At 41.0% G+C, this 10,086-nt stretch overlaps 1 long non-coding RNA gene across 1 annotated transcript; it reads left to right on the top strand.

Moving 5' to 3' along the window:
• Positions 1 to 2,945: 2,945 nt before the first annotated feature.
• LOC101954794 (uncharacterized) lies at positions 2,946 to 8,214 on the top strand. Its single transcript, XR_013426257.1, has 3 exons — positions 2,946 to 3,152; positions 4,743 to 4,892; positions 7,940 to 8,214. It is a non-coding gene; the product is annotated as an uncharacterized LOC101954794 (long non-coding RNA).
• The last annotated feature ends 1,872 nt before the right edge of the window (positions 8,215 to 10,086 follow it).

The raw sequence follows: 10,086 nt of genomic DNA, 5'->3' as shown, positions 1-10,086 counted from the left end.
TTGCACCAGGATCTGCATTTTTCCCCTTCAGGCCCAGCAATCTCATTGTTTGTGCTTGGACCACCATGGAACACATTGACCGGAACAACAGCTGTCTGGCTGTCCTCCCAGGCACCCACAAACTTCCCGTGAAGCCACATGACTATACCAAGTGAGAGGTAGGTCTGTCTTACCACTCACTGAGTCTGGGTCAGAATCTCTTTCGCTGTTGTTATTTCATGTCAGGTTCAATAAGCTTAGATGAGACTGGTTTCCTTTATCAGTGAAGTTACATTTAGGATTTATTAGGATCAGGGGAGTTCAAGGACATCACATAAAGTATTCATTTGATTTGTTCTTTCAACATGGGCTTGAAAGCCAGCCAGTGTGGAGACTTGGGTAGGAGCTGCCTAGGATCTGAGATGGCGAGGCCTGATGGCAGAGATCAGGCATAAACCCTTCAACCCCAGCAGAAGTGCTACTGACTGAAGGCTCTGAATAGAGGAGAGGGAGGGAGGGATTATCTCCTTGTACCTGTGAAAACCTACAGAGGCTCAGGGGTGGGAGGTGGATGGACAAATTAGAATTTTCTGTCACAAAAAGATCTCCCTTGCTCTGTGTGATGTTGCAAAGCCTGTAATCCCAGAGGTATAAGAGGCTGAGGCAGGATTATTGTGAGTTCAATGCTAGCTAGCCTCAGCAAATTAGCAAGGCTGTAAGAAATTTAGACCCTATCTGTATAAAAAGGACTAGGGATGTGTCTCAGTGGTAAGCGCCCCTGGGTTTAATCCCTGGTATAAAAAAAAAACCACACACACAAAGACCATCTCCATGTAGGGATGGGGATCTAGGCTAAGGAGTAGGAAAGGCAGAAGGAGCTCACAATCCAGATAGGCTGGGGACTGGCAGCACATTTTGAGGAGTAGAGGAATAGGAGAGCCTGAAAAATGTATGTTAGGACCAGATTAAAGAGACTGTAATAGGATTCTAAGTTTCCAGGTTATATGGGGATATTGGGGTCCTTCTGTTTTTTTAGGAAGCTAAAGAAATTTACTTTTCTAAAAAAAAAAAAGTTTTTTGAGCTGTGTCATATAATAGGTGATAAAATTTTGAAATGTATATAATTTGATTATTTTTCTCACACACACACACACATAAACACACACATATCTGGTAACAATCAAGAGAATCCATTCCACCTCCTGCCCCAGGCAACCACTCATCTGCTTTCGGTTCCAGTAGATTAGTTTATATTTTACAAAATGTCATATAAGTATTATCATGTGGCATACAATTTGTGTGTGTGTGTGTGTGTGTGTGTGTGTGTTTGGCTTTGTTGGTTAGCATATTATTTTGAGTTTCACCAAAGCTGACACATCTCAATAGCTTTTTCCTTTCCATTCCTAAGTAGTATTCCGTGGCATGGCTGAACAATAGTTTGTTTATCCATTCAAATGTTGATGTTGAGAAGCTACTATGTGCTTCTGCACCCATGAATGGTGAGGTCCTATCCATTCTTGAACAATATGATCTCAGGTCTGGGGCACAATTGATTCCCAGGAGGTGTAGGAGCTCATGTTATGCTCGAATTCGGGACCCCCAAAAGACCACCAGAGACCAAGATTGATGTAAGCAGCAAAGAGGTGTTTATTGCAAGCTAGCTTGGTCCTCTGTGCGTACACATAGCAACTGGTGACACTGAGAGGCCCAAAGCCCAGGGTTTGCAGCAGTTTTATACATTCTTTGGAGAAGGCAGGGACCCCCACATACATCATAGCATCTCTTAGCAAATCATCACACACCGCAGGAAAATCAAATAACAACTCTAAAACGTGATGAGTTGGGGCTGGGGATGTGGCTCAAGCGATAGCGCGCTCGCCTGGTATGCGTGCGACCTGGGTTCGATCCTCAGCACCACATACCAACAAAGATGTTGTGTCCGCCGAGAACTGAAAAATAAATATTAAAAAATTAAAAAAAAAATAAAATAAAACATGATTAGCACATTCACTGGTAGGAACAAGTTGGGTAGGGGTGATTGGTTACTATAAGAGGGGGATTCATTTAAATTGATTGGTTTAAGCCAAGAGGGGTGTTTGTGCTGAACTACATGGTTTCCCAACACCATAAACTACTGGGAGGGTCATCTGGCATCCCAGGTATTTCCCTGTCTCATGCTGATTGTGGCTGCTAGGGGGTTGCTATGGGTCCCCACCTAGCCTGACTGAGTCAGGGACACCTGGCGCAGCAGATCTCTCCTGTTATTTGTAGATAAACAACTTAGCAGGGTGGGAATGTGCCTAGAGAGCTCTGTGGGTCTTTCCAAGGACAAAGGCCGTGTCCCTTCCTTGGACAGGTTTTGCTCGGAGGTAGAGGCTGGTTTTTCACTCACAGGCAGCAAAACCAGAGAGTAGATCTCAGCCTTTTTGATGCCCGACCAGAAAATTCTGAAATCCCCGATGATGGTCAGAATGGAAAGGGTAGCTGTGGTGAGCAAGGAGACTGAGTCTTACTTCTGTCGGATGTGAAGGCTGTGGCTTTAAGGGCTTTTCTCTCTGAATTCTTGCACTAATGATTGTGTTCTGTGGAAATATTTGAGTCTGAATCCTGATATAAAAGTGGAAATTGTGAAATTCATCAGTTAAGTTCAGGGACAGGCTGTCGGGAGTTTTTATCCCTCCCCCCTTCCCTCCTGACCTGCAGGAAAGATTGGGGGAGCATGCCCCAACCAGGACAAGCCAAGAAAGGCAAAGTTTGACTAAAGGTCAACTGGCCACCCACACCCAGCCCTCCCTTGCCAGAAGACAATCAGTCACACCAGGGAAAACAGTCAAAGCAGGATCTCGTTTATTGAGAAAACACACACAGCTAATACAGGAGCCAATCAAGGTAAAGGTCAGCAGGGTGGGGAGTGTTCTCCTGTACACCCATCCTACAGGGAGTAATGGGAGACATGAGCTGTCTGAGCTGTCCGTGAGGGCAGAAGGGTTCTGAGCCTATCCTAGAGGTAGTCAGATTCTTCATCACAACCCACGGCAATGCCTTCTGGCTAATTGCTAGGTGCTCTCTTAGCCACATGTGGCCCCAGGACTGGGATGCGGGTAGCAGCCAGCAAGTTAGGTTTCCTCTTTTCTGATGCAACGTGTCCCACGTTACATCATGCCCTACAACAGGTAAGGGTTGGTGCAATCCTAAGGAGGCTTATTGAGCAGAAGGGAATGGTGTCCAGGGCTTTGGGAGCAGACAGGTCTCTGAGATGCTGCTGAGATTCGCAGCTAAGGTCTGATTAGCTTAGCTGAAGACTATAGCCACGTTGGCCAGGAAAGAAGGGCACTGGGTCAAAGTCACAATGTTGTGCTGTAGGACAATGATTATTCCCCAAAAGGATACTCTTAGCATGAGGAATGGGACACTTCTGCCCAGATGTATAAAGGCTAATCAACTGTAGTCACTTCTCACTTCAGTTTCTATAATAAGGCCATACACATTTCCTGGAGTTAAGACTACTTTTGGAAATCATTATCAACAAACACAGTATTTAAGCTTGCTGTTCACTTTTTATTCTGAATATGACAGAAGTCCTTTGAACTTAGAAAAATTGATCATGTTCTGCACTTAGTTTGGGGAGAATTAGCCTATTCAAGACACCCTGAGTAATACAAGAATGATGTGAACAAAATTTTAGCTGAGGAGAATGGGGCAAGGATGTTAAGATTGAGGCTGGAAATAAGAGAAAGCTGTTCACCTGCATTCACCACAAGAGTCAGAACTGATCTGATTATTTATAATTCAAGGTAAAGTTCAACATTTTTCAATTGGTTAAAAAAATCGATGATTTTAATATGAAGAGGTATTTCCTTTTTGTGTGCTGGGATTCAAACCCAAGGGCCTGAACATCTGAATGTGTTCCTAATCCCTTTGTGGGTTGGCTACCTTGTTGCGGGGGGTAGAGATGCAGAATCAACACACAGACTATGGGAGCTGGTGAGAGAACTGGCTGGAGGCCCCACCTCAGGTAGTTGTCCAGTAGCTCAGTTTATTTTTGGAATGCACACAACTGTTATAGGGTTCTTGTGGGGAGTGCCTGTCAATCATATATAAGCAAGACAATATCCATAAGCCAATCATCTTCTGCCTAATGTAACTGCATTATTAGGAAACTCTAAATATTGCTGTCGTGGTAGAAAGCAATCTGGAAGTGTCTTTGGCCCTTACTGAGTCTGGGGTTTCATGCCCTGAAGCCCCTGACTCTTGGTTTCCTGGCCTGGTAGTTTGGCAAGGCTAACCACAAGTGCTGAGGATGTGGTTTCACCCCATCCTGCAGGCACTCCTGTCAGGCCTGAAGGAAGGTAGATATTTTAGGCACTTCTGAGTTGCTCATAGCTGCTAGCTGAAACTGAAAGTTATTCCAACACACATCCTAGGCAAATCCTCCACCACTGGGCTACATCTCCATTCTTTTGTAAAAATCTTTATTTCAGATGGGGTGTTGGTAAGTTTCCTTAGGCTGCCCTGAAATTGTGATGCCGGGTCTCAGCCTCCCAAGTAGCTGGGATCACAGGTGTGTACCACTGTACTCACAGCATGTGATGTTCAAAACCCAGACATATGTCAGATTTTTTCATTAGTTTTAACTTAAGAAACTAATTTGATATGTCTTTATCTTGGTAGAAGTCGGAGAACCCTTGCTGTCCCTGCCAAGTCATACACAAAGCATTGGTTTCTTCCTCCACTGTAAACTGTGCCTGTCTTATGTGTTCCAGGGTGGAGTTAACCCTGTGTCCCATGGGATCCAGGACTATGACCAAGACCATGCCCGAGTGCACCTTGTGATGCAGAAGGGAGACACCATTTTCTTTCACCCATTGCTCATCCATGGATCTGATCGGAACAAAACTCAAGGATTCCAGAAAGTATGCATCCATGTTGTTCCAGTTTTGAAAGATGAATGGGTTAGAAAGAGGAAATCATAGGTACATGTAAAAGGTAACATGTAAAAGATTTATGACTTTTCACTAAACTAGACTGTTTTTTCCAATTTACTTACCAGGAAGTATAGTTGCCTTCCTTGTGCTTTTTTTTTTTTTTCCTCTACTCAGTCAGAAGTCAGGTGCCCCTAGGATTCTAAACCTGTTACTTTTAAATCTTGGTCATTTGTGAAATTGCTTCAGAGTGTCTCACCTTGTAGCGCACAGCCTTGTGGCTGAAATACTAAAATAGCATGTTAACTTAGCAATTTTTCTATATTTTCAATGACTATATGTTCTGGAAAAATACTTACCACTTTTACATGGATGTAAAAGTGCACACTTTTCCTTTTGCTTTGCCTGCTATGGTTGTGCATGACATTGGAGCCTGCACAAGAAATGGAATCTGTACTCCAGAAATTTGAATTTTGCTATGAAGTAGAAGGTCCTTTTGACAGGTGTGATTGCCTTAAGATAACTAACTCATGACAAAGAAGGTGAGTTCTAGCTATTGCTTTTCCACTTAGAACTGTTTATACTTTTTTTTTTTTTCTGGAAAAAGGAGAGCTAAGTAACCTCAGCCTTATGTTCAGCAGGAAACAAGCTGGGTAATAATATCAACGTGTTGACCCCTAAATGTCACTTCTGATTGAGAAGTGTGCTATGTTCTTTCTCAAGATAATTTCAGCTTTCATATAACTTGCCACTGCAGTGACAACTTATTCCAAATTTGACTGGGTAACTAACTTTTATGACTAAGATGATGAACCACAGGGTGGTACATTTCTTTTTAGGATTTGGAGATATACACTCATTGAGAAAACTTAAGCTTAAAAATGTCAATATCTGTTACTTAGGTACTTATGCCCCCTGTCCTATATATACCTTTAAAAAGTATATACCACAGCTAGTGAAATTTCCTTTTTTGTAATTTATTAATTAGGATTTAGCTGGGGGGCTGGAAGGAGAGGATAACTTACAAAGAGATAGATTTAGGATGCCATGGAGGGGTCTGGTAGTTTGTAAGTCAAATCCTGGTTGGGTGCAGTATTGCATGCCTATGATTAATATTTCCATTAGGCAATCCAGTCAGACCTCAAAGAGCAATTCTGGGGTCAGTGTTGCTTTTAGTAAATGTGCATATGGAGTTTTATGAGACGCATAATGTGCGTGGAGCAGAGATGAAGGATCAGGAATGCTTAGGGATGAGGGGCAGGAGACAGTGTTTCGTGTGTTTTCTTAATTGGTACACATCACTTGGAAAGTATCTGTTTTTAAGTAGCAGATATTCAATGATGCTGATGAACAATAGATAAATTATCAATCAGTACAATTAAACAAACAACTTTATATAAAACACACATTTTAGGATCTGAACCAAGAAGCTATTCCTATTTATTTTAATTGTATGAGATAATGAGAGTATAGGTATGTCCCTTCCTCTAAGGGACTGAGAATGATGAAAACTCTGGGCCACCCAGGATGCTTTAGGTCACTGCCCACCAGTGGATGGGCCATTGGGAACCATCAGAACAGCTTTCCAGCGTGGAGAATCTTGCTTCTCCCTTTAGAACTTACAGATGTGCCCCTTGTCTGAAAATACTCCACAATTGGAGATTCAACCAACCAAATTGTTAGAAAATACTTAAACTATTTAAAAATAATTGCATCTGTATTGAACATGTACAGACATTTTAAAAATCCCTACTATTACAGTGTATTTGAATAGTGTTTCTATTGTACCAAATGCTAAAAGAAATCTAGAGTAATTTGAAATATAAGGGATGATGTACAGAGGTTATTTTATTGTAGGGACTTGAGCATCCATGTACTTTGGTATCTAAGTGGTCCTGGAACAATTCATTACATTTGAAGTTTATGAAGGTTGTGCTAAAGGAACACCTCCCATATTTACATAATTTACTTTATAAATTAGAATTAATCACGTGTTCTTAGAATAATAATAGAATTACCATATCAACTTTTTGATATGGTTTATAATTCTAATGTATATAAACACTTCCATGTCCCTTTTCTCATTTTCTTCACCAGAACCCAATGAACAGTCTGTATAGTACCTACTATAAAGGAATAATTAGCATCTCAGACACTGGCCTAACTAACAGAGCTAGATTTCACAGTCAGGCCTAATTTTGAAATAACTCTTTCCACCATACCCTGCTGTTGCTCAAAAATAAACAAGAGGGGCTGGGGTTGTATCTCAGTTGCAGAGAGCTTACCTAATATGTATAAAGCACTGGGTTTGATCCTTAGCACCACAAAAAAATAAACACATAAAATAAAGGCATTCTGTCCATCTACAACTACAAAAATAAAAAAGAAACAAGAAATAAGAATTTTTCAATTGCATTATTAATAAATGCAGTAGGGTACATTGTGGCACATGCCTGTAATCCCAGCTACTTCACAGCTTGGCTGAGGCAGGAGGATTGCAAGTGAGGCCAGCCTCAGCAACTTAGTGAGCCCCTGTCTCAAAATGGAAAATAAAAAGCCTGGGGATATATATCATTGGAGAGTGGCCCTGGGTTCCATCTCCAGTACCCCCTCCCCACACCAAGTAAGCCAGTATCCATGGTACCATGTTCACTACTATGATCTCATCAGAGTTGCAACCTCAAAGTGGTTCAGGCAAGTAACAAAAACACAAGCCGAGAGGATTGTGAACTGTGGTGACTGAGCATCACAGCAACCTTCCCTGGTACATTATCTGTGATCAGCAAGGCCGACAGCTTGGGGATCCACTGACTCTGTGTGCCTAGCACTGACATTGGCAATGAATTAATGTTGGCAAGAGAATTAATTGGAGTTTCAAAACTTCTTTTATTTACTGACCAATATTATTATAATAGTTTTTAAGTAACTTTTTAAAAATAGTTTTGCTATTTTATAATTTGTAGAGGCTAGAAATCTTGTCTTGTGGGGAACAGGTTAAAGGAAGTGTTCTATAAACTCATTGTTTGGTTTATTTCTAGGATATTTTTATGTTTCAAGAATGACTTGTGAAAGGAGAAAGAACCAACATTTGAAACAGTCCTTAATTTTAACTCTTTTAAAGGAAATCAGAAGAAACAAGGAGTCTAAGGAAAATGTTTTCGTATTGGGATGATGTAATCTTTTCTATCACTTGTTAACAAAATCAAGAAGCATGTTTTGGGCACTTTATTGTGTAGAGTTAATTTTGCAGTGCAATGAACTTAATGAAATATTGCTTTTTTCAGAAAAAATGCTTTGGGATTACAACTAATAAAGATGGTATATGATTTAAGCATATTCAATAAGCTCCTTTTATTGAATCAGCTCTTTTTCCATGCAAAAAAAAATGTATTTTTTTGAAACCCAGTATGCACTGAGATAAACACCCCTCTCCCAGTAAACCCACCACCCTTTCCCAGTAAATCTACCATCTCCTACTTTCATGCCATGAGAGATTTCCAATGTGTAGTACATTGTGTAGTACATTCACATTTGGTGAAAGGTGTAAAAAGGACATCATGGGACCAAAATTAGGATGGGTCCTCATTCTCTGACACAGAATTCCTTCCAACACTTCTTCAACCTAGCAACTCTCCTTCAAAAACACAATATCTTTTCCTTTGTTTCTAAGGAATGTAAACAAGAGTAACTTCCCCTTTATTTCCTATTAAGCAGGGTAATTGAAAGCCTTTAGCATTTATGAATGAAACTTAAGCTGTTTCGAGGAACAGGGACATTTTAAGATTCTTTAGCCTGAATTGGGAGTGAGCCTGGACTGGGGATTAATTCCAATATAGCATTGCATTTTTATACCACTTGAGGACAGCAAGGAGATATAGTCCTTATTTTAAAACTTCTAGTGAAGACTTCATTAAGAAAGAAACAGCCTAGTGCCTTTCCTGTCATTCTGCTCAGCACAGGTTTTCCTATGTCTTGTGTTTCCACATTTGTTATTTTCTTAGCCACATATGGAAAGGAGTGAAGGCAAGAGAATTATTAAGATTCTAAGAAAACTGGTTTTAGAATGGTAGGAACTAAAATGTAAATAAGAAATGCCAGTGCAAACAGCATGCAGAGGGCACTGATCTAGAATAAACTTTCAACTAGTTTCAGCATAATTTGTTCCTCCTGCCTGGGCCTCCTCAGTTGTTATGATTACAACCACATGTGCAAACATCCTACTCAACTGCTATTGACAAACCAAACTTCACCAAGGGAAAAGAGCACACTTTATCAGTCCCCGTGTGCATCTGTGAGTGAAAGCCAACTCTTCTGTCAGGAACATGCATTTCTCATTTCATTTGGTTCTCTTCTATCCATTAGTTCACATAGCAATTTGTAGGCACCCACTCTGTAGTGGGAAGGGGAATGACAGCAGGATGACTAGGGCTGTTTTTCACCCATGTGCACCCTCCTTGTGAAGTGTGGGAGCAAACCTCTGCTGGAACATGAAGAGATGGGACAGGATGCCTTGGCAGAATGAGGAGAAGCCTGGCTGCTCAGTGGGAGGGGATGTGTCCTGGCCTGTTCATTTCACCAGACAGTAATCCAAAAGCTTATGCTCAAAGCACAAAATAAAACCATAACTTTCCTCTAAGAAACTTGGGACTCAGACTTGAGGAAAGCCAGAGGCCTTTGCTCACATAAATGTGCTTGGAGCTTCTTCCCTTTATTCCTGTGTTCTTTTTAATACATAAAATTGAGATAAAATATCTATAACCTAAAATTAGCCATCTTATCCTAGGCCATTTGCATTTTTTATTTTGAGATATGGTCTCACTAAATTGCCCAGGCTGACCTGGAACTTGCAATCCTCCTGCTTCTGCCTCTCCAGTCACTGAGTTTAAAAGCATGTGCTCCCACACCTGGCCATCTTAGCCATTTTTAAGTGAGTAGATCAGTGACATTAAGTACATTCACACTGCTATGCAGCCATCGTCACCATCTATTGACAGAACTCTTTTCAACTTACTGAACTGACACATCATCCCCAGTCAATACTAATTCTCCTTTCCCATTTCCTCTAACCAGGGCCATCACATTCTACCTCCTGGCTCTATGAATTTGGTTATTTTAGGGACACTCAGATACAAAGTATCTTTTCCTGACAGGTTATTTCATTTAGCACAATGTCCTAGGTTCTTCC

This window comes from Ictidomys tridecemlineatus, chromosome 10 (assembly GCF_052094955.1).
Source record: "Ictidomys tridecemlineatus isolate mIctTri1 chromosome 10, mIctTri1.hap1, whole genome shotgun sequence".
Lineage (NCBI taxonomy): Eukaryota > Metazoa > Chordata > Mammalia > Rodentia > Sciuridae > Ictidomys > Ictidomys tridecemlineatus.
This window is presented reverse-complemented; position numbering and strand designations above follow the sequence as displayed.